Source organism: Diceros bicornis, chromosome 21 (assembly GCF_020826845.1).
Source record: "Diceros bicornis minor isolate mBicDic1 chromosome 21, mDicBic1.mat.cur, whole genome shotgun sequence".
In the NCBI taxonomy this organism is placed as follows: Eukaryota; Metazoa; Chordata; class Mammalia; order Perissodactyla; family Rhinocerotidae; genus Diceros; species Diceros bicornis.
The window spans coordinates 55549690-55574933 of NC_080760.1; the positions used below are offsets into that span (position 1 = coordinate 55549690).

Sequence of the window (25244 nt, forward strand, 5' to 3'; positions counted from 1 at the left end):
TGCTCCCGGGAGCCCACACATCTCAGCTGTTTGGCAGAGGGGGGAGGGGCCCACGTGGCCCTCAGCTGAGGGCCCCTCTTCCTGACAGTGGACCTTGGGAACGTCCGCTGTATTCATGGATGCCTTGCCCTGTGATGCCTCTGACCTGCCTTCTTCTCCACGGGACACTGGCACACCCTCAGCAGGATGGGAGGATGTCGGGGCGGGGTCTTCCCTCTCAGGCCCTCTCTGCACTCTCAGGGTGCGTGAGCCCTGGCCCCGTGGCTCTTCATCAGAAGAGACATCCTGGCTCGGCCTTGGCACGGGGTGTCCTCCCAGGAGGCGGTCTCCAGGGAGGGCCTGCCAGAACTGCAGGGCAGACAGGGTGGCCCAGGGCTGACAGAGAAGCAGGGGCACTGAGAACCCTCACGTCCTCATCGAGGATGACGCACTGTGAGAAGGCTCTTCTGAGACCTGCTCCTCTTCTGGGACCTGCTCCTTGGGTTCAAGGCTCGGGGTCTGGGAGGCACCAGGAGTTCAGCGCAAATACAGGAGAGTTTGGTGCTGGCACCTCCATGTCGCAGCCATCTCTGCAGTTCCTCCAGGCAGGAGAGGCTGGTCTTGGGCCAACCTGTGTCCCCAGCTTCCTCGTGGCAGGCCGTGTGGGGACACGGAAAGTTGGCACATGGCAACAGTGCTGAAAGCCCCAAAAACAGATCAAGAGAGGCTAAAAGAGTGTGGGGGTGGAGGGCACACAGGCAGGGCCAGGCACACCAAGGGCAGGCTGTCACCCCAGCCTGCGTCTCTGTCCAAGGACAGCTCTGACACCATTGGGGCTGAGGCACATCCTAATGTCGGCTTGCTGAAGGGCCTTGGCAGCTCTGACTCACTGCCCCAGCTGAATGTTCTCCAAGGAAGGCACAGGAGTGGGGAACAGATGAAATTCAAGAAAAAATTAAAAATATCACTTAGATCCTGCTCCTCCTGCTCAACCCACACACACTCTCTGGCTGCCTCCACAGCCTGAGCTACGGTTCCCCCTCCCCCAATCAGGGTCGGGGCTTGTGGGCACAGCTGAACGGGGCTGGGAAGCAAGGGCTCTGGGCCCCTCTGACACACTGGGGTCCTTGGGAGGTGACAGAACCCCTGGGCCTAGGTCTCCTCACCTGAAAATGGGAATGACAACAGTGACATCCACCTCATGGGTATGCTGCCAGGCTTCGATCAGAAAACACAAGATCCCAAACCATGGACCCACCCTCCGCAGGTTGGCTCCACTGTGCGCCTCCTGGAAAGAATCCCTGGGAGAGTGGGGAGCCCACGACCACAGCCCCCAGTCACAGACTTTCTCCTCCCACCATCAGCCTGAGCTCGGAGTCTGCACCTCCGAGAGCACGACTTAGGATGAGGAAGGAGGGTGTGGGCACTGAGCACAGGGCCCCGTGGGGGCCAGCCTGGACCAAGGCAAGCCACACCTCTCAGCTCTCTGCCTCAGGAGCGGCTTGCAGGCCAGCCCTCAGCGACCCTCAGGAAGTCTTCACTGCTCCTCAGCTGGACCAGCAAGGCCAGACAGACAGGGCCCAGGGTGCACCCCCCCCGAGTTGTGTCTGTGGATTCCCCTAACCGCCCCCATGGACTGAAAGCCCTCACTGGGAGGGACCCTTGCTGGCTCATGTCTCCACTCCCTGAGCCCAGCATAAGGCTTGGGGATGAGTAGATAAAACACATGTGGGTTAATGAAATTAGTGCAAACCATCCCCATGCCTTCCTGCTCCAGGCCTTGTAGGAAGTAGAAGAAAATATCCAAGGCCCCTTCTCATCTCTTGATAAGATAAGGGACCATCCATCTTGCTCCTTCCCCCACTGGGGAGAGGGGAGAGGCCTCTTTCCATGCTCGCCCCCATTCAGCCCCCAATCCAGATCCTGCAAGCACCCACTCAGCAGCAGGGCTTGCAGAATTGCCCACGAGGTACCCCTCCATTTTCTTCCTCCTCTTCCAGCTGCTGGCCTCCATGCCTGACCTCTGCCCAGGTCTCCTGGCTTGGTCCAGGGATGATTTCTTCCACGACATGATCAAGTTGGCCTGTCCAGTCTCCAGGCGACATAAAAGGATTGGGCTGAGAGTAGGTCAAGGAACTCAGGAATGGTGCTCAGGGCAAAGGCAGACATGTGCCTGGCAGGACCCTGGCTGTCTTTGCACCAGGCACACACAGTGGACACCAGAGCCTCTCATGCCCCCAAGGTGGTGCTGCCCTTCGAAGCCATACCCCAGTGTCCCGGCAACAGGTGGATGAGGGTGCTGCAGATCTGGAGGGAGCAGGGCTCTGAGACCCTTCACCTGGAGATGCACCAGACCTCCCAGGAGCTGGGGCCCATTTTCAGGTACTGCCCTCCTGCCCATGAGGGGGGAACACCCTAATGCTCTGTCCCTACAGGCTGTGAGTCCATGCTAGGTACCAGGCACTGCCACATCCCAGCTGGACCCTGTGCTCTGCATCCTTAGGGAGGCAGGGTGGGAGCTTGGTGGGGGCTGGGTGTGCCTTTGATGATGGAGACTGTGGCTCTTCATGAGGGCAAATTGTTACAATCCAAAAAAGGTTTCATCTGCCCACTGTAAAACATGTCAGTAGTCAAGAGGCAAGGTAGTAGGAGAGAAAGGACTTATTACAGCTTGCTAGCAAGAGGGAAGATGGCCAACTAATGTCCCCCCAAAATCTTAAGGGGGCAGAAGATCTTACAGCAGTTATATAGGCCAGGGGGTTACAGCGGATGGGGTCAGGAATGTTGACACTCTGGTGTTACAGACTGGGAGTGCCACATCAGATCTTTCAGTCTTCACTGATGATGGCTATCAGTATAGACTCTCTGTTTGGGGGTCATCACATTCCTAAGGAACTTAAACGAACAAAATTATAATCTTATCACAGCTGGGAGGTACATGCACAAACAGAGGTCGTAAACTCTACAGAGCAGTTAGATCTCCTGGAGGGTGCATATCCAGCTGAGTTAGTTTGTCAGAGGTCATTCAAAGTTACAATAGTGTTTCTTTTCTACAATGTGGCTTCCCTCATGTCAGCCTTGTGTTGAGCTGGTATCAATTCCCCCCTTTAGTTGTTCAGTCCCTCAATCTTGAGGGACATCCTGTTGATGATGGGCATAGGATGTTCCATCTCATTGAACCAGTCTCTTAGGAAGACAGTGATGCATGTGGGCTCCCAAAGTCAGGCCTATATTGTGTAGACAAGTACCTGGGTATTTAATAAGACAAAAAGAAAAGCAAAGTCAATGGTGGGAGTAAATTATAAACCAGTTTTTGAGTCCAGAAGATTTCTAGATGTCAGTGTTGAAGCATCTTCTGCAGCTTAAAATGTCTCTGATGACGTAATTGAGTGTTCAGGTATCCTTTCTGAGTGGCTTACCTAGCAACAGACATGAATCTCTCTTAAGTTTATGTCAAGTCCACCAGCTTCAGTTTGCAAGGCTTCAGGAAAAAGGGCAGGTTTAGTTCTCTGTGCTTCCAAATGAGAATGATGCAAAAAAATTGAAAACATTAGTTTGGAGATTTGTAGCCAGGTATTTCAGGAGACTAGAAGAATTCAGGATCCAGTCCAGTTAATAGATATAATAAAAACCTCAAAGACAATTAACAGAACCAGAATTCAACATTGACAAATATGTATTATAGTTTTTATTGAAACATAATTTTTCTCTCTAAAATCAACCTCATTTTTACCAAAGATAGCCAAATTAAGACTAACTGGTTTGCAACACAAGTCTAGTTTCAATAAAACTTGATTTAGTTATTTACATAAGTGCAGCAAGAACAACAATTGATCATATAGGCTCTTTTAAATCTGCTTTGCTGGAATTCTTTATAAGGAATCTCAGATTGAACTTTAAAGGCTTCTCGAGGCCAGGAAAGCCAAGCCAAGGACTTTGTCATCAGACTTGCCTGTAACACCTACAGATTTGGGTGATTCCTCTCTTCTTTTGAGGTTCCCCAAAATACTGAGGTTCCAGGCACCTGTCAGATAAGTGACCTTCCTTGCTCATCCTGGTAAGATTGCTTGGAACTTCTGTAAACAAGGTCAATCAAGCCAATATTTCCGAGTGACTTTATTCCAGAAAGTCAAGCTTTATTCCTCAAAAGCTGTCTTGTCATATCTGAGTCTGTATGTTTTTCTCAAATATGATATTCCAGTCAAAGCCTTTGTAATATAACCAATGTTTCCAATTGTGTCCTGTTATAAGGAGAACAGATTCTTATTGAACTTATGCAAATAACTATAATGCCATGGAAACAATACTCACTCACTAAGAGTTTCCAAATCCTGGAGGGATCAAGTAGGGAGAAAAAAATAAATGTTTAAATTCTGCTTACAATGGTATAATTTACCAAATTGCTATAAGTCATGGTTAGCTTGAGAGAAAAGGGAAAAGGTTTTCTTAAATCTGGAAAAAAAAATCAGCAATATTTCAAACAAAAATCATAACAATTATAATCATTCTCATCAGTTCATTCAGTCCAGTGTAATCAATTCTTGATCTTAATCTGTTAGCAGTTTTATGGGGCCATAAGTTTCTCAATTAGACTTCTGTAATTTCTTACCCAGTTCAGTTTTATAATCAGAAAGTTAACCAGAAACCTGTTTTCTAGAGTAAGTGCCAGAGTCCTTTCCATGAATTTCTCTGAAGATGAAAACATTCGCAAAAGCATCAGAGTAAAACAATAACTGCCTATAAACAACAAGACCCCAAAGTGGCAACTGACAAAGAAATTTGGTTAATTTCAGTGACATACAATACTTCAAGATAATAACTCAAATTATGACTGATCAGGACAGATCAGAATTCTAGGAATGTTATATAATTTTTAAAGCATTTACATTAATAACATTTGCCCGCACAATATCATAGGTCCCTATGAAACAATGCTTAGTTATCCATTTAGCCATGGTGACAGTTAAAGATTTTCAGGAAAATGCAGAAAATTAAATAGCTGTAAGAAAAATCTTAGCACCTGTGATTAAAGACCTGATAAAAACAATACAGGAAATTTATTTTGATAAAACACTAAAACCTTTCAGAATTTCCCTATCAAAAGCAGAGTAAAGTTTAAGAAATTATCCTTTTAAGAGAGAAAGAATCAAATTCATTTTTTTAAATAATTTTATTTATTTATTTTTCTCCCCCAAAGCCCCAGTAGATAGTTGTATGTCATAGTCGTACATCCTTCTAGTTGCTGTATGTGGGACACGGCCTCAGCATGGCCGGAGAAGCGGTGCGTTGGTGCGCACCTGGGATCCGACCCCGGGCCGCCAGTAGTGGAGCAGGAGCACTTAACCACTAAGCCACAGGGCTGGCCCAAGAGTGCCTGGTGCCTAATTTTGCACCAGGTTACTTTTGACATTAAAACTCATTTACTTAATTAGATTTACTCTAATCCCAGCCAACTTGACCATGCATAAAACTTTTTTTAAAGTTCCTCTTCCACAAACCTTCTATAAATTTCTTTCTACATTCAGAATTTGTCCTATGCCTTCCTTTCTTCCCTTCTAGTACTTTAGGACAAATTTATCTTTCTTAACAAAACAAACAAAAATATTTCCATTATTTTTACCTTCTTCACTGAAAACATAAATTTTACTTTCCTTGAATACAAAGATGTTTTCCTCATTAATTTTTAGTAACCTTAATCACATATTAGAATTTTTAACCCTTAGAAAACTTAATTTTTAAGTAAAAACTAATTAAGCAATTGTAAACTTTCTTTTTCATTAGTATTCTGTGGCTTGACAAATTTATAAACACTTTTTATAATTTCTAAAAACATGTTACTTCATAGTACAATCTTTTAATAAAACAGAAGACATTTTTACCAATAGATCCAAAACATCTTTTAGTTTTTCTTTAATAAGAAGCCAAAAGTAGATAAACTTAGATATGTGTAGCACTAATGTCTCATTATTTTATCTTATTTGAAAACGACCCAACAAATTTTTATCATTTAACTTAATTTAGCAAAACTCTAAAGTTTTAAGTTATCAAAAAAAATTTGGAGGCTGTTTTTTCAAGTATACAAAACCACAAAACATACTTATTGTACCCAAAAACTCTAACCCATTTTCATCTATCTAAATCATTTGTTTCCAACAATTGTGTTTCAATTACCCATGAAAACTTTATGAGATATTAGACAAAATTAACTATCATTTGAAGCTATTTTACTGATGAATTTGCAACAGACAACATAAGCTTATTGGACTAGTAAACCCAGGTGGCATGTTGGCATCATATCCATATACTGACAACTCTGAGGACATGCCTTCTTCAATCAAACCAACAAACTTAAACCAGCTTTCATTTACCAAAGATTAATTTATATCATGGTAACTTGAAAGACATTTGGGCTAAATCTATTACATTTAGAATTTATGTAAGCAATTACTTTAAATCAATTAAACAGAGCTCTTAATTTTGACCACACCATCCGGAGGTAAAATATCACACATATGTAAGATACCTATAGACAAACACACACAGAGTTTCCACAGCTATTTTTTAAAAATTACTGTCATGAATCAGGTACAGTAATACAAAGCTCCCTAGTTATGAATCCATATTTTGTTTTAAGACTGTTTTACTAATATTTGTGGAGAAGACACTCAGGATGCTAGATTTTTGGCGAGGGTGCTCTTAGGGCCGTTTTTTTTGCCTTTCTCCCTTTTTTTCTCTTCAGTCTTAGGAACTGCTGATGAGCTAGCTAACACTTCCCAGAGAGGCGAGGCGGTAACCCTGTCTGAGATAAAGGAACTGGCTGGACTCTGAACTGCCCCTACAGTTGTATCTCCAGTCTTACAAGGATTTATTTTAAGGACAATTGCTCTTGATTTCTCAGAAATTGGGCTGTAACTTAAATGACACTATAGGTTGATCTACCTGTCCACCTAGATCACAAAGGCACAGAGAAACCACTCAAGTTTTCTCCAAGATGGAGTTTCTGGGTCATAACCCACCCAACTGAAAGTGTTTCCCATTAGTTAAAGTGCACCCGAGGGGTGAGTCTCCAGGGGTGCTTGGAGTGTTCCCCATGGCTGTAAAGCTGGTGTCCCACTAACAGCAGCCTGGAGAAGGGTGCAGAGCCTGACTGTGGGCTTCAATACAGCCATAAGATTTAGTCAAGTCCCACTCAGCCGGGGCACTTAGTCCCTGAGCCAACAGAAAGCAAGCCAGGGAGGCAAGAAGCAAAGGCCTGGAGCGGGCTGGGGGCTGGGGGTCCCAATGCCAGGGTTGAGAGTTAAGTCCCTGGAAGAAAGTTTTTTAAGTTCTCAATTTTTACAGAAGGTGCAGGCTCAGGTCCAGCCTGAACTTAACCTCGACTTGGTGACAACAGAGGAGGTGACAAATGAAACAGACAAAGAAGAGAAAGAGGTGATCAGGCCTCGCCCTCACGGCTTCTTCCCAAGGGTTATCAAGACAATGGCCACAGAAACAACAGTTCCTATGCTGGGGCACACAACCCTGGCAGGACAGTTTAAACCAGAAACCAGAACCACCAAGAGACAACTCACTTGGGGTCGCCGGAGTGATCAGGCCCAGAAACAAGAGGGGAGCTGCCAAGGGTGAAGCCTTTGACTCTCTAAAGATTTCTTTGTTTGTCAGTTCAAAAGCTCAAAAGGAGCACAAAATGGCTACTGTAACTACAAATTATCTTGGGTTATCTTGCCAGCTAGTTACAGTTATTTCCATTTTAGAGGGCTTTTCCCAAGGTGGCCATAACAAACAAGGTAATTTCTAAAGAGAGCTTTTTATGATCACCAAGAAATTCAGTCCCCAAACAGCCAATTTTAAGCTATTTACCAACACAGACAAAGACACAGAAAAACCAGACACCAGCGAACTAGTTCTCAGATTTAGGGTATAAAGTCCTACAACTGTTCCCATTCTGAGTGCGTGCCCAGACGGTCCCATTGGATCCCAGATGGCTGTGCTGCAAACAGAAGGACCCCAGATGGAGGGGAAGGAAGTTCACGAGCGTCCTCAAGTGACTTACCCTATTACAGATTGAGCCCATCGCCTCACCAAAGTAGCCATTTCTCTTCCTACCACAACCAGCGTTAGGAGGCAGCCGGCGTTGGTCCAGGAAAGCAGGAAGGACAGCTCCCCGAGACAAAGAGAGCCTCGGCAGCCGCTAGGGATTTACCCGACAGGTCACCCATCCAAGGTCAGCTGGCCATGAGCAGGACTTAATGTCCCGCTTGGGGTGCCAAATTGTGACCGCCCAAAAAGGGGGTTCACCTGCCAGTGGTCATCACATTCCTAAGGAACTCAAAAGAACAAAGTCATCATCTTATCACAGCTGGGAGGTACATGCACAAGCAGGGGTCGTAAAATCTACAGAGCAGTTAGATCTCCTGGAGGGTGCATATCCAGCTGGGCTAGTTAGTCAGAGATCACTCAAAGTTGCAGTAGGGTTTCTTTTCTACAGTGTGGCTTCCCTCACATCAGCCTTGTGCTGAGCCAGTATCAGGAGCACTCCACGGCTCGCTGCTGAGTGGACAGAGCCCACACACTAGAGTGGGAGAGGCTTCAGTTAGACAGCAAGAGGGACTGCCTGCTCTGAGCCACAGTCTAGGAGAAGGGGGAGGTCAATAGAAGACAGGCCAAACATGGGAGGGGGACGGGGGAGGACACGGTCCCACAGCAGGGCATTGAGCTTTGTCCCACAGGTATGACGTAGGAGGGACACAAACGGTGTTTGTGATGCTGCCCGAAGATGTGATGAGGCTGCAGCAGATGGAGAGCCATCACCCGCGGCGGACAGCCGTGGAGCCCTGGCTGGCCTACTGATGGCATTGTGGGCACAAATATGGCGTGTGCTTGCTGTGAGGACAAATTGCGATGGGGGCTGGGCAGCCTGGGTGCAGACACGAGGGAGAGAGGGAAGACCCCAAAACACACCTGCTCTGGGCCTATCTGGGCGGGTGGAGAGAGGGGACACAGTTCCCGACAAGTGCCCATCCCATGGGGTCAATGTGCCCTGGGGCGGGGTAGGGAGAGCAGGCGCACAGTGGGGCCCCTTCCTCCAGACTGAGAGGAAGGACAACAGCTACCTCGAGGGAGCACCCCCTCCACGCAGGCCTCTGAGGGTCTCTCTTGCAGGGGGCTCCCCTCTGACAGCTCAGGAAGCCCAGGCCTGGGAAGGGGAGTCACCGGCCAGTGGTGCACATCAGCGTGTGCTGGAGACTGAGGGTCCCCCAGGCTCGCAGCCCTCTGCGCCGCCCCCGTGCCTCCTGGAGTTGAGGCCAAGGTTGCTCAGGAGTGGAGAGCCTGGGGATGGGGCGATAGCAGACTGGACACCGGTGGCACCTTTGTCAGAGGCAAAGCTCAGAGTGGGAGCCTGGGTGAGTGTGCGTGTGTGTGTCTGGGGGTGTCTGCTTGTGTGGACGTCTGTGCCAGTCTGAGTATGTTTGCTGTGTGTGCACATGCATTCCTGTGTGTGGATGTTGCTACATGTGAGTGAATGGATATGTGTTTGCCCATGTCGACTTCCTTGTGTTTGTGCTCACATGTGTGCCTGTGCATGTGCTCGCACCACTGCATGTGTTGGTCGTGTGCCTCTGTCTGCTTGCATGTGTGTGTGTTTTTGCCTGTTGTGTGTGTGCCTGCCTGCATGTGTGTCTGTGTGCGTGCATGTTTTTGAGTGTCTGAGTGTTGCGTGTTGTGCATGTGGGAATTGTGTGTCTGTGTTCACGTGTGTTTTCCCACGTGTGTTCCCTGTGTTAGCGTACATGCGTGTGCAAGTCCGTGTGCATCCTGCTGTCAGCAGGTGCTTGTACTTGTGTGTCATATGTGCATGTGTGTGCACGTGATCGTTCTCAGTACCTCAGGCGGCTAGCCGCAGGAGAGAAGGCGTTTATGCTGGAATGTGGCTGAGAATGCCCATCCCTTCCCGTCGTCCACTAGGGGCCGTCCATGGAGCCCTCACGAGCTCTGGGCTCTATTCTGAGTATATTAGGAGAGATGCAACTTGGTTCCCGCCATGGAGGAGCTGGAGACACTGTAGGGACAGGAGTAGGGGTGACTGGCACAGGGGCCCCATTCTCAGGAACGGGTAGGGTGGGGAGACGAAGGTCACAGGGGCCTCTCCTGCTTGGGGCATAGTGTGAGCAAGGTGGGAAAAGCTTGACAGGAGGGCCAGCCTCCATCTTCGGAGAAAAGGCCTCCACAGCCCGGGAGGGCTGGGATGGGGGATGTGTGGGCCGGGCACGGGGCTGCAAGTCTGCACGAGAATGCAGCACGTTCTGGCAGACGCTCCGGTCTCAGCCCCAGCACAGACTTGAGCACCCTGGGCACAGCACACTCAGGCCCCCCGGAAAGAAAGGGGTGCAGTTGGAGCCGAAACATGACAGCCTGCCGTCCAGAAGTACATCCCCATGGTGGATGGGGTGGCAAGGGACTTCTCAAAGGCCCTGAAGTGGAAGATGCTGCAGAATGCCCGGGGGAGTCTGACCCTGGATGCCCAGCCCAGCATCTTCTGCTACACCATAGAAGGTGTGGGGGCACAAGGGGAGGGCCGGGATCGGGGTGCTGGGGGAGGCCAGGAACTGGGGCGGGAGGGTTGGCAGGAGCAGCCGCGAGGCCCAGGTTGCCTTAGGCTCAGCAACCGCATCCTCCCTGCAGCCAGCAACTTAGCCCTTTTTGGAGAGCGGCTGGGCCTCCTCAGCCACAGCCCGAGCCCTGCCAGCCTGCACTTTATCCACGCTCTGGAGGCCATGTTCAAATCCACCGTGCAGCTCATGTTCATGCCCAGGAACCTGTCACGCTGGACAAGCACCCAGGTGTGGAAGGAGCACTTTGAGGCCTGGGACTACATCTTCCAGTACGGTGAGGGCCAGGGACCCGGCAGTGCTGCGAGGCAGGGACACGGGGGTCCCCAATTTCCACTTACCACAGTCTGGGAGAACTGAGGCCACATAAAGGGGCTTGCGGCTTCTTCATGGGCCCCGAGGGAGCTGGCACTGAGGCTGGGCTGGGCTGATCCCGAGAACTGGGCACAGGAGCAGGGACACTTGGGGTGCTGAGGGCTGACAGGCAGGGGGACAACATGAAGAAGTGCCTCCCAGCACCAGGCCCAGGGCCTCTGTGTCTCTGTCCCCACAGCCAACAATTCCATCCAGAAAATCTATCAGGAGCTGGCCCTCGGCCGCCCGCGGCGCTACAGCGGCATCGTGGCGGAGCTGCTGCTGAGTGCAGACATGAGCCTGGATGCCATCAGGGCCAACTCTATCGACCTTACTGCCGGCAGCGTGGACACGGTCAGGCCAGCAGCCAGCCCTGCCCAGCCACCCCGGGCCCTCCTGACCCCTCTCATGCAAGCGTCTCCTGCACGCCACCTCCCCAGTCTGTGCCTCCAAGACTACTGGTCTTGGGCCTCGGTTCCTGAGCTGATGGAATGCTCGGAGGGGAGGGAACACGGGAGCCGAGCCTGGAAGGGAAGGAGTTTGCAGTCGCTCGTGGGAAACCGTGCTCCAGGCAGAGTGCAGAGTGGACAGAGCCTGGGGACGTGCAGCCGCACAGACCCCACTAGGACGATCCGGGTCCTGGGAAGAGGAGCATGGGCCGAGAGGCAGTGGAGGGCTGCACAGGGGACCCTTCCCAGTGACAGATGACATTTGGCTTCCATAAAAGATCCTCAGAGGCGACAGGCTGATGACAACACAGGGCTCCAGCTTGTGCAGGAGAGGACAGATGGCAAGCCAGCACGGTGGGCACAGTGGGCCCCAGGGTGTGGAGTGTAGCCAAAGCTTCCCGCCTCAGACCAGCCTTCATCTGCCAGCGTCTCGGAGGGCCTGCTCTGGACCCAGCCCTGGGTCTGAGCCGGGCACAGACTCGCAGTGAGAAACTCCCCGAGCAGAGGCTGAGATGCAGCCACCGTGAGAGAGCCCCGGGGAGGGATGTCCTCAGGGGGCAGCTCTGGGACAGCTTCCTGTAGGAGGGGGCCTTTCAGCTGAATGTGGAAGAACCACACAGAAGTCAGACAGGCCATGAAGAGGAGGCGGGGAGGGCCGCAGTCCAGGGCCTCCAAAACCGGACAGCGAGGGAGGGAGTGAGGCTGAGTGGAGGGCAAAGGGCAAGTGGGCAGACGAGGCAGAGGGGATCAGCACTCCTGTCAGGAAGGGCCTCGGGCACCAGGCCCATTTCCAAGGCTAACAGGTGTCTCGGCGGCAGCATCTCAATCAGACTTTGCTCCCAAGTGTCCCCATGTGCCACCGGACAGAGCATGGACTGAAGCTCAGGGGTCAGCAGGGAGGCCACCGCTGCATGTCAGGTGGAGCCAGAGGCACGCTGCCCTGGGGACGGGCATTCAGGAGATATCTAGCCCCCAGACCTCAGGCTGGCGTGGCGGGCGCCTCTCCCAGCACATGGAAATGACCCAGGAGGAGGAACTGGTTGGGGTTCCCGGGTGGCCGGTTCGTGTTAGGACCGTGAGAGCTGGGCTGACGTGCCTGTGGATGCCCAGGGGAGATAAACCACTGAGAGCCAATGGACCTGGGACTCCAGAACCCACTCCCCTCAAGTAAATGTCAGGACGGAGGCCCTCCTGCTCCAGAGGAGGGTGAGAACCCGGCCCTGAGTGGCTGGAGGAGGCCTGGGTCTCCACCAAGGTGGGACACCTTTCCTGAGGGGTTCCGGAGAAGTAGATGAAGTAGGTTTAAGAATCTTGAGGTCTCAATAACAAGTAAAGAGATTGAAATAGTAATCAAAAACCTCCCAAAAAATAAAAGTCCAGGACCAGATGGCTTCTCCAGTGAATTTTACCAAACATTCAAAGAAGATTTAATACCCATCCTCCTCAAACTATTCCAAAAAATAGAGGAAGATGGAACACTTCCTGAATCATTCTATGAGGCCAACATCACCCTGATACCAAAACCAGACAAAGACAATACAAAGAAAGAAAATTACAGGCCAATATCGCTGATGAACATTGATGCAAAAATCCTCAACAAAATATTGGCAAACCGAATACAACAATATATTAAAAAGATCATACACCATGATCAAGTGGGATTTATACCAGAGACGCAGGGATGGTTCAACATCCGCAAATCAATCAACGTGATACATCACATCAACAAAACAAAGAATAAAAACCACATGATCATCTCAATAGACGCAGAGAAGGCATTTGACAAGATACAACATCCATTTATGATAAAAACTCTCAATAAAATGGGAATAGAAGGAAAGTACCTCAACATAATAAAGGCCATATATGACAAACCCACAGCTAACATCATACTCAACGGGGAAAGACTGAAAGCCATTCCTCTGAGAACAGGAACGAGACAGGGCTGCCCACTCTCACCACTCCTGTTCAACATAGTACTGGAGGTTTTGGCCAGAGCAATTAGGCAAGAAAAAGGAATAAAAGGAATCCAAATAGGTAATGAAGAAGTGAAACTCTCACTATTTGCAGATGACATGATTGTATATATAGAAAGCCCTAAAGAATCTGTTGGAAAACTATTAGAAACAATCAACAACTACAGCGAAGTGGCAGGGTACAAAATCAATCTACAAAAATCAGTTGCATTTCTATATGCTAATAATGAACTAACAGAAAGAGAGCTCAAAAAGATAATACCATTTACAATTGCATCAAAAAGAATAAAATACCTAGGAATAAATCTTACCAAGGAGGTGAAGGATCTATACAATGAGAACTACAAGACATTATTGAGGGAAATCCACGATGACATAAAGAAATGGAAAGATATCCCATGCACGTGGATTGGAAGAATAAACATAGTTAAAATGTCTATATTACCTAAAGCAATCTACAGATTCAATGCAATCCCAATCAGAATCCCAATGACATTCTTCACAGAAATAGAAAAAAGAATACTAAAATTTATATGGGGCAACAAAAGACCCCGAATAGCTAAAGAAATCCTAAAGAAAAAGAACAAAGCAGGAGGCATCACAATTCCTGACTTCAAAACATACTACAAAGCAATAGTAATCAAAACAGCATGGTACTGGTACAAAAACAGACACACAGATCAATGGAACAGAATTGAAAGCCCAGAAATAAAACCACACATATACGGACAGCTAATTTTCGACAAAGGTGCTAAGAACATGCAATGGAGAAAGGAAAGTCTCTTCAATAAATGGTGTTGGGAAAACTGGACAGCCACATGCAAAAGAATGAAAGTGGACCATGTGCTATTGCCATTCACAAAAATTAACTCAAAATGGATCAAAGACCTGAAGGTGAGACCTGAAACTATAAAACTCATAGAAGAAAATATAGGCAACACACTATTTGACATTGGTTTTAAAGGAATCTTTTCGGATGACATGCCTACCCAGACTAGGGAAACTAAAGAAAAAATAAACAAGTGGGACTTTATCAGATTAAAGAGCTTTTATAAGACAAATGAAACCAGAATCAAGATGAACAACCAACCAACCAGCTGGGAGAGAATATTTGCAAAACATACATCTGACAAGGGGTTGATCTCCATAATATATAAAGAACTCACACAATTGAACAACAAAAAAACAAACAACCCGATCAAAAAATGGGCAGAGGAAATGAACAGACACTTCTCCAAGGAAGATATACAGATGGCCAATAGGCACATGAAAAGATGCTCAACATCACTAATCATCAGGGAAATGCAAATCAAAACAACACTAAGATACCACCTCACGCCTGTTAGAATGGCTATAATCACCAAGACAAAAAACAACAAATGTTGGAGAGGATGTGGAGACACAGGAACCCTCATACACAGCTGGTGGGAATGCAAATTGGTGCAGCCTCTATGGAAAACGGTATGGAGATTCCTCAAAGAATTAAAAATAGAGATGCCCTATGATCCAGCCATTCCACTACTGGGAATCTATCCAACGCACCTGAAATCAACAATCCAAAGAGGCTTATGCACCCCTATGTTCATTGCAGCATTATTCATCATAGTCAAGAAGTGGAAGCAACCTAAGTGTCCCTCGACTGACGATTGGATTAAGAAAATGTGGTATATGTATACAATGGAATACTACTCAGCCATAAAAAAAGACAAAATCGTCCCATTTGCAACAACATGGATGGGCCTGGAGCGTATTATGTTAAGTGAAATAAGCCAGAAAGAGAAAGACAAACACTGTATGATCTCACTCATATGTGGAATATAAACCAACACATGGACAGAGAAAACTGGACTGTGGTTACCAGGGCAGTGGGGGTGGGGGGTGGGCACAAGGGGTGAAGGGAGTCATATATGTGGTGATGGACAAACAAAAATGTACAACCCAAAATTTCACAATGTTAGAAACCATTAAAACATCAATAAAAAAAAAAAAAAAAGAATCTTGAGGTCTCACATCCCCGGCTCTGTCCTCCTCTGGGCATGCACATCACTGTGCATTCTGAGACAACCCCACCCCCAGAGGAAGACCACCTTCCTGGGAGGGGTGCCCTGGGGCTGAGGTGCAGGGCCTGTGCCAAGGTGCGAGCCCTGCACCCATGGCTCCTGCAGATGGCCTACCCCTTATTAATGACCCTCTTTGAGCTGGCTCGGAACCCCGAAGTGCAGCAGGCCCTACGCAAGGAGAGCCTGGTGGCCGAGGCCAGGATCTCTGAAAATCCCCAGATGGCAACCACAGAGCTGCCCCTGCTGTGGGCGGCCCTCAAGGAGACCTTGAGGTAGGTGTGGCTCCACTGTCTGGCTGGGGCTTGCAGACACATCCTGATAAGCAGCTTTGCCCAAGGCTGCATCCCCCTGCACCTCCTCTTCCTCTCCCTAAAGGGACAGGGCCCCTTCTCCCTCTAGGATCCCCCGCCATCCTCAGCGCTGTCCTCCCTGACCCGGGGCTGCTCAGGCTGGGGGAGCTTTGGCTGATCTCAGCAGATGCAAGGAAGCAGCCTCTTGATCTGGGCTTCCTGGTGCAGAAGCGACTGTGAGGGTGGGGGTGGGGGTGGGGGCTGGGGGGAGCTCCCCTGGGCTGGTGTGCCCTGGCCAGGAAGGCTGCAGAAGGGAAGCGAGGGTCTTGTCACAGCTGAGGACCCTGGTGGATGCCCAAATCCACAGGCTGTACCCCGTGGGTGTCTTCTTGGAGGGAGAGGTGAGCTCCGATCTGGTGCTGCAGAACTACCACATCCCGGCTGGGGTGAGTGAGGCCCCACAGCCCCTGCAGCAGACACCAAGCCTGTCTGACCTTCGCCCAGGGGGCGGCTGGCTGACCCTGCCCCTCCCCATCTGCCCACAGACAACGGTCAGGGTGACGCTCTACTCCCTGGGCCAAAACCCCGCCGTGTTCGTGAGGCCGGAGCGCTACCACCCCCAGCGCTGGCTGGACAACAGGGCCTCCAGCACCAGGTTCCCCCACCTGGCCTTTGGCTTCGGCCTGCGCCAGTGCCTGGGGCGGCGCCTGGCGGAGGTGCAGATGCTGCTTCTGCTGCACCACGTGAGCGGGCCGGGGCGGGGCGGCGCGGGACTGGACGGCACCGGACTGGGCGTGGCCTGTGGGGGCGGGGGTGTTCAGGGACCTGGTTGGGCACTACAGGCTCCTGGGTTTTCCGCGCCCACCTAGTAGAGCCCTGGAAGGTGGGGAAGGCTGGACCAGGACCCTGAGGCTGATCTGTGGGTCTGGGGGAATCCGCGCCTCTGTCCTAGGTGCTGAAAAACTTCGTGGTGGAGACGCTGACGCGAGAGGATGTGAAGATGATCTACCGCTTCATATTGATGCCCTCCACCCTCCCCCTCCTTACCTTCCGGGCCATCAAATAGTCACGTCTCTGCACTGTCGCCCCAGCCACACCACCAGCCCCGTCTGCCTGACCCCAGGCCACCCTTGTTCCTCCCATGGACCCTACTCCCGGAGGTACTCTGTCCAGCCAGCACCTTGCACAAATGGAACAGCCCGGGTCCTCCGAGGGTCGGGGCTTTCCAGGCTATGCAGCAAGGCCAGGGCAGAGCTGGGGATGAATCTTGGTTGCAGGTCCCGGCTGTGTGCCCAGTCCCACCAGTGCCTTCTCCAGCAAGGAGTATCCCCTGAGGGCCTTTGACTCTCTGTGGCCCCAGCACTAGCTCCAGGCTCCTCATGTGTCCATCCAGGGGCCTCAGATCCTGCCTCTTGCTTCCTTGTCCAGTCTCATGTAACTCTCTCTACTCAATTCTGCCCCATGCAAGAGCTGACAACTTCGGGGTCCCCTGTCCTGCTCGTTTGTTTCAAATGCGATACTCTTTTTCTGCAACACTCTTGCCTAGATGTGACCTTCAAGCTGGGTGATTTGTTTGTCTCCCTTTTCTGCTCAGCCCACTTGGGCTCCTCTCGGCAGTGCCAGTCCTCTAGGATTGTGGCTCAAGCCCCAGGCCAAGGTGCCTGGATAGACAGATCATGAGTAGTGTTTACTAGAAGAATAGACTCCAAGGAGCCGTCTTGAACATCTGGGCCAATGCTACTCAGCTGAAAGCAGGAAGGATGGGAAACCCCTTGGCAGGCGGCAGGCGACCACCTAGAAGCCCCTAGAAGAGACGGTGAGGCCATCTCGGCCAGGCGCAGCCTCGTGCTCCCTCTATCGAGCCTCTGTGTGAAGTGCCCGCTGCCCTTTCACAGGGACCTGCGGGAGAGGGGCTGCCCTGCCCCAGCGGGGAGAGGCTATGAGCAGCTGAGACTGCGGGGCGCCGGGCTGGCAGGGGCGCGCGGCCCGCCCCACGCCGCCTGGGGCCCAGGGCGCCCCGAGCTGACAGGGGCGCGAGGCCAGGCTGGTGGTGGGGCCGCCCTGCTCACCCAACTCCCGCCCCTGTCCCAGCTGGTGAGGAGCAGGCGCTCAGTTCACAGCAAGGCCTTCGGGAGGCGGGGTCGCCTTCTGGCTGCACCTGCCCCGCCAGCCAGCCTCGAGTCGCCCCAAGGCATCCTGCTGGGTCCCCAGATCCACTGGATGAGGAGAAGAGTTTGCGCACTCCTCCCCACTCCGCTCTGCCCACGGCAGAGGCCTGCTGCCCGGAGGTGGGCTTCTCTCTGCCCAGAGGCTCTGCTGAGGGACTTGGAGAAGAGAGGAGATTCCAGACTCTGGTCAGCCCTGGCTCACCACGGGGGCCCAGCCCTTGATCCCTCCGAGATCCCTCCGAGCTTCACATTTTTCCTTCAGGAATTCTGTATACGAATGTCCATGCACCAGGCCCCAGTGAGGGCAAGACTGCTGCGTGGAGAGTGCCCAGCTCTCTGCCCCAACAAGCCCTCAGTAAACGGGAATTTCTGCTCCCGCCTCTGTATTCGTGGCCCTGCTCTGTGGGGAGCTGGCCTTGTGTGATGTCAGGAGTGGAATGAAAATACAGTTACCCTGTGGTGAACGTGTGTCATTCTGCCACTCTGGGCACACGTGTTCACTGCATCTTCACAGCAACTCTGAAACGGAAGCACTTGCCATCCCCACTTTACAGATGAGGACATCCAGCCTCAGAAAATTCGTTTAGCTGCCCCGGTTCTCACAGCTCACCCATGGCAGAGGCACCCCCCAGCACCCAGGATGCCAATCTCACCTCTATTGCCTCCTTATCTCTCCTCTCCATCAAAGGACCTTGGAGTGGGAGTGCATTTGCGCATCTTGGAAACAACCTCCAAGTTAAAGCATCTCTGGCTGCTTTTAAGATCGTCTCTTGGTTCCCTGTGTTTCTTCAGTTTTATTCTGTCAAGTCTATGTAGGAGTCCTTTTTTATTTATCCTGCTTGGAATTTCCTGTGCCTTTTGACTGTGAGTGTCCATTTGGCTCTTTGTAAAATTCCTCCAGGTCATCTTTATAGTCTATTGTTTAATTGTCATAATTCGTATACCTCATCACTTCTTCCAAGTTAGAAATGGTATTGCCTTTAAAATACCCGAAGTCAAGAACTGGAACATCTGTTATATGTGCAGAAGGGCTTGTCTGAGGCTGCGTTCCATCTGAGTGTTTCTGCTGCTTCTAACAGTTGTCCAAGGATTATCACTTTCCCAGGCCGTTTTCCTGTATTAACTACTTATCCTGGGGGTTCCTCTAAGCTGTGAGTAACATAAATCCTAAACTGACGTGAGGGCATTTATCTTGGTTCTCAGGAGGGAATGTGTATTCTTCCTCAATCCCAGCCTTAGGAAGCTAAGCTTCCTTCTCATCTCCCAATACTGTTGGGTGGAATATTTCTGGACTACATTCTCAGTGCTGTTGTAGTCTTTTAAAAGTCTTGCCTTTCTGGGGGGCTCCAATTGAAATTTCTAATCTTACTTATGTCCTATGCCTCGCATTCTTTCCCCCATGTCACTGGAGCCGCCAGATTATTAAACATGGCAACTTGTACCCACCTTCTCCCCTGGTGGCTGCTGTATTGGCTTCTGTGCTGGCTGCTTGCGAGTCTAGGTCGCTCCTTATTTCAAGATCCTGAAGGTGTCGTGTCCTTTTTGCCAGCCCAGAAATGCATTTTTGTGTGTTTTTGATCATTTATAGTTACTAGAAGTGCAAATATTTTCAGAGTGTCAGCTCCATAATTTTGCTAGAACCTGAGGACATTCACCGGAGCATTTGAGTAGAGAGTTGGTGTCTGGAAGCTCTCTGGGGCTGCCCTAAGGGAGGACAGTGTTGACTATATGTGTGGAGCATCCTCATAATTGTCAATGTGAAGTCTCACTCTTGTTTGCAAATTTTTTTTCAGCTTTCTTGCAGAAATATTTGCCTACCTTGCAAGAGAGGTCCTAGAATTACTGGTTGTTGGTCTTCTGCACTAGGTAGAATGTTGGACAATGCTGGGATTGTCTACCAAAATTTAAAATGGCCAAGTTCACCCTTTCGTTACTTAACAGATATGGGGGCCTTCTATGTGTCATGCAGTGTGCTACAGTGAGAAAGACAAGTCCTTGCCCTCAGTGGGACTATATCCTATGAGTCTAACCTATGGAAATAGGTGCTGACGTATTTATTTCAATAAGTTCTGGAATGTCGGAAATAGACACAACAGGGCCAGCCCTCATGGTCTGGTGGTTAAAGTTCGGCACTCACCACTTCGGCAGTCCTGGTTCGCTTCCCGGGCATGGAACCACACCACCCATCTGTCAGTTGCCATGCCGTGGCGGCAGCCCACATAGAAGAACTAGAAGGACTTACAACTAGGATATGCAACCATGTAGTGGGGGGCTTTGGGGAGGAAAAAAGAAAAACAGAGGAAGATTGGCAACAGATGTTAACTCAGGGCAAATCCTTCCCTGCAAAAAAAAAATAGAGAGAACATAATTTTCTTTCATTAAAAGGATTGTTAATTCTTGGTATGTCCATTCATTAGAACACTAAGCATCAGAAAAAAAATGAGGTACATCTGTAAGTATTCGTATAGAATGATGTTTATCATATATTAACTAAAAAGGCAAGTCACGAAGTTACACCAGTGTGTATACGGGCTCACACATTCTTGCAAACACACCCCCACCCTCCCACATACACACAACGCACGCACGCGCGCCCACACACACACACACATATACACCATAGTATAAACATAGATTCCACTGTATTTTAACAGAACGTTAATATGAAGAGAAAAATCTAAAAGCCTCTAGAAATGTCTAGAAAGATGTCTAATAACTTTGTCATGACAACACCATTACATGTCAGAAAACAATAGAAGAATATATTCAAAGTGCATAGGGAAAAATGAGTCAATATAGGAATTTAAATCCAGCTGAATGTCCATTCAAGAATACCAGCTAAATGAAACATTTTCAAAGAAACAGCGAGTGACAAAAGCAGTTTGCTGATCACAGATCCTCACTGAAAGAACTACTCAGAATTTGCTTCAAAAAAAGGAAAGCGAACCTGAGATAAGATGAGAGATATAGAATGCAGTGTGAGCACAGAAGTTTGCACAATTATGTAGAAACATTTAATTAATCACTGACTATGGAGAGGCTCAACGGCACAACTCCTGTGAATAGTACATGAGCCCTATCCCCTCGATACTTAGTTTCAGGTACTTAGAACATTCCAGATACAGTTCCCTGTTGTGACGTGTATTCTTCATCATTGTTCGGAATCAGCTCCTCTTGGCCTTCAGCAGACGCCAAGCACACTGTACTGATGCTAAGCCTTTCACCCACAGCATCAGGGGCTCCTGGACAGTGCTCCCTCAGGGGGCCGCAGAGGCAGGCATCTCCCTGGGAAGCTGTGGGCATCCGGCTGGGAAGACCCAAACCGTGCGCTGAGGTTTCAGCGACAACTGTGTGAGCTTGGACAAGTGGTTTAACTCCTTCTGGTCCTCTAGAATTTTCCTTAATCTGCAAAATGATACTGAGGGAATAATAACAACAATAGTTGTAATAATAATGCTTTAACATGTCAACCACTAACAATACTTGGCATGTGTGTGTCACCCATTTTATATCGGCCCCATACAGACGAGGCTACGAGTGAGGAGTTGTCATCATCCCACCTTATCGATCAGCAAATGGAGACCCAGAAAATGGGGATCTTTGCCAAAGGATACAGGGCTAACCAGTGGGACAGTGGGGGTTGGAACTCTCGTCCCTGTGACTGCAGGGCCAAGCTCCTCCTGAGCTCACCCACAATGCCAGGCAGGCGAGAGGGTTCCTGTGGGGGTCAGGAGGTCAGGGAGCACGAGGAAGAGCTGCCCTGGAGAGCTGTCCCCAGGTAGACAGCCTGACGGACTCGAGGACCCAGCCGAGACTGACTCTGGGTTCGGCGGGGTCTATGAGGCTGAGTGTCCTGCATCCGCTCCCTGCCTCAGCCACTGAGATAAGAAACATCCAGGGACCCCCATGTTCCCAGCAAAGGGAGGGCTGCCAACAGGACCAACACCTCTCCCCAGAGACTGACACCAACTTGTGCCCACCCACCCAGGAAGGGCCGTGCACACGCACAGGGAAGTTCGCTGTGTGCTGACAAAGCGTGGCAACCACTGGGCATGACATGGGCTACTCTGGTGACAGAGACTTCCATCCACCTCAGGACCTGCATCTGAGGAGCGCTTCTGGTGCGCCTGTGGCTTCCTGCCCCAGCTGGGGCCTCCAGGAGTCCTCGACCAGGTCCTGGTGCTCAGGCACACAACACTTACAGCCTCCCCCTTCCCACAGCCCTTGGACACTCACTTTGTCACCAGAGGAAAATTCTTACCTGCTTCGCTTCATCCTCATGAAGACAAGGCAGGAAAACCCCTGCTACGATGCAATCACCTAGAATCCTCTCCCTTCCTTCCAGGGGAGATCTGGGAGAGCCGCCTGCAGAGACTCCACACCCCACAGGACACTGGCTAGAACACTTTGCATGACACAAGTCCTTGGGACAGATATCACTGGGGGGGAGATGCAGAGGTGGGGGGCCATCGACCTGGTCTCTGCGGGGTGATGTGCCTGGGGCTTGCCTAGTCACCACAGAAGATTCCAGAAAGAGCAAGGCCGATTCCTGTGGCAGGAGGGAAAGGCAGTCACGAATCAGCCATCTGTCTGGGGAGCAGTGAACCCCAATCACAGGAAGTGTATGAGCACCAGGGACGTCAGGGTTCCAGAACAGTCCAGTTCAGGCACTAGCCTCAGTCCAGGAGGAGAACAGGATGTCCTCACAGTCCTCCAGGAAATGACTCACATCTGGGGGAAGGCAAGAAGGTCGTGTCCCCACGGAGGCTGGTAGTCAGGGCACAGCAGCAGAGGCTACTCGGGAGCCCTCTGGGGACCTCACCCCTGGTGGCCACCACTCTGTCTACATTGAGTTAGGTTTCAATGAGGGTGACCGGCTCTCTCTTCTGGAGACCAGCGACCTGGCACCCACGTAGCTTTGACATGGAACTCAGAATCTAGTGCAGCAAAAGAGACTAAAAATACTAAGAAACGTCACTCTCACCTGGCCACATAATAAGCTTCTTATGGACTTATTGATAAACACACGGACAGCCCCGCGTCTGTGCCAGAAACAGCTCTGAGCACTTTGCAAACTCTGACTCACCTAGTCCCCTTCACAAGCACCGTTGTTATCTGCATGTTATGCCTATAGCTGAGGCACAGAGTGAAGTAACTTGCTGAGGTCACACAGGCAGTAATCGAGGTAGCTGTCATGCAAGGAGGGAGCCCAGGGTCACGTCCCTGTTCACCAGAGAAAGTGCCCCTCCTCTGAGACCAGGCCTGGGAGGCCACTTGAGGGGCTGAGGTGAGACCAAGACGGGGCTGGGCCAGGAAGGTGGGGGAGGCTGTTGTGCAGGGCAATGTTGGGGCAGACACAGAGTGGAGAATAGGTGTGTGGTTGGTGAGTGCAGACCCCTCCCTTGTAGTGGAGCTCCACTGCAAAGACGTCCCCCTCCCGCAGTTAATTGACACCTTGAGAATGGAGAAGGACCGAGAGTCCCTCCCCTGGCATTTTGCCTGTCCCCCAGCTCACTTCTCCTGCCCTGCTGCATTCTCTAGGGCCCTCTCTGGCTCCTTCCCTCTCCCCTGGCTTCCTCTAAGAATCCTCATCAAATTACTAGCAAACCAAATCCGTTAACATATAAAAAGAATTACACTTTCTGAACAAGTAGCATTGATCTCATTAATAAAAGGTTTATTTAACATCCAAAAATCAATTAATTGTAATAGGACAATAACCACATCAATGGACTATAAAAGAAAAATCACACTCTTATCTCAATAGATGCAGAAAGAGCATTTAACAAAATCCAACTTTGTTTTCATGGTAAGAAATCCTGAAGAAACTAGGAACAGAAGGGAACTCCTTCAACTTGAACAAGAGCTAGCGTCATACTTAGTGGTGAAAGGCTGGCTGCTTTCTTCCTAAGGTTAGGACCAAGGATGTCTGCTCCCTCTGCTCCTGTTCACATGGTACTGGAGGTTCTAGCCAGAGCAATTAGACAATAAGAATAAGCGAAGTCATCCAGATTGGAAAGGAAGAAGTAAAACTACCTCTATTCACAGATCATATGATCTTGCATATAGACTATCCTAAGGAAATCATTTAAAAAGTATTATATCTAATAAAGCAGTTCAGCAATATTTCAAGATACAAGAACATGATACAAAAATCAATTGTATTTCTCTACATTTGTAATGAAGAATCTGAAAATAAAAGTAGGAAAACCATTCCATTTACAAGAGCATCAAAAAGAATAAAATACTTAGGAATTAATTTAACAAAAGATGTTCAAAATTTATACTCTGACAACCACAAAACATTGTTGAAAGAAATTAAAGATTTATATAATTGGAAACATATCCTGTGTCCCTGGATCAGAGGACTTAATATTGGTACGGTGACAATACTCCTCCTCATATTGGTCCCCAGATTTGACGCAACCTCTGTGAAAATCTTAGCTGACTTCTTTGTAGAAACTGGCAAGCTGATTCCATATTCATATGGAATGCAAGAAACCTAGAATAGCCAAAATAATCTTGAAAAAGAAGAAAAAGTAGGAGGACTCACTTCCCAATTTCAGAACTTACTACAAAGCCACAGTAATGAAAACAGTGTGGTTCTGGCACAAGGACAGACAGATAGATCAATGGAATAGAACTGAGAGTCCAGAAATGAAATGATAAGTCTATGGTCAACTGACTTTTGACAAAGGTGCCAGACTATCCAAGGAGGAGAGTAGAGTCTTTTCAACAAATGGTGTTGGGACAAATTTATAGCCACGTGGAAAACAAATAAAGTTAAACCTTTACCTCAGACCATATACAAAAATTAACTCAAATGGATCAAAGACCTAATCATAAGAGCTAAAACTTGAAAACATTAGAAGAAAACATAGAGATAATACTTCACGATCCTGCATTTGGCAAGAGTCTTAAATATGACACGAAGGACATGAGTAGCAAAAGAAACGATAGATAAACTGGATGTCATCAAAATTGAAAATGTTTGTGCTTCAAAAGACATTCTCAAGAAAGTCAAAAGACAACCCACAGAATGGGAGAAAGTATTTGCAAACCATATATCTGATAAGATACTTGTTTCCTGAATATAAGACAACCCAGTTTTGAAAGGGGCAAATGGTTTGAATGGACATTTCTCCAAGGAAGATACACAAACAAATGGCCAACATGCACATGAAAAGATGCTCAACCTCATTAGTCATTAGGGAAATGCAAATCAAAACCACAACAAGGTGTGACTTCATACCCACTGAATGGTTAGAATCAAAAAATCAGAAAATAGCAAGTGTTGGTGAGGATGTGGAGAAATTGGAACCCTCATACATTGCTTGTGGGGGTGTAAAATTGTGCAG

The 25244-nt window shown here is 49.2% G+C and overlaps 1 pseudogene; it reads left to right on the forward strand.

Moving 5' to 3' along the window:
* Positions 1–1641: 1641 nt before the first annotated feature.
* LOC131419742 (cytochrome P450 11B1, mitochondrial-like) lies at positions 1642–16802 on the forward strand (annotated as a pseudogene).
* The last annotated feature ends 8442 nt before the right edge of the window (positions 16803–25244 follow it).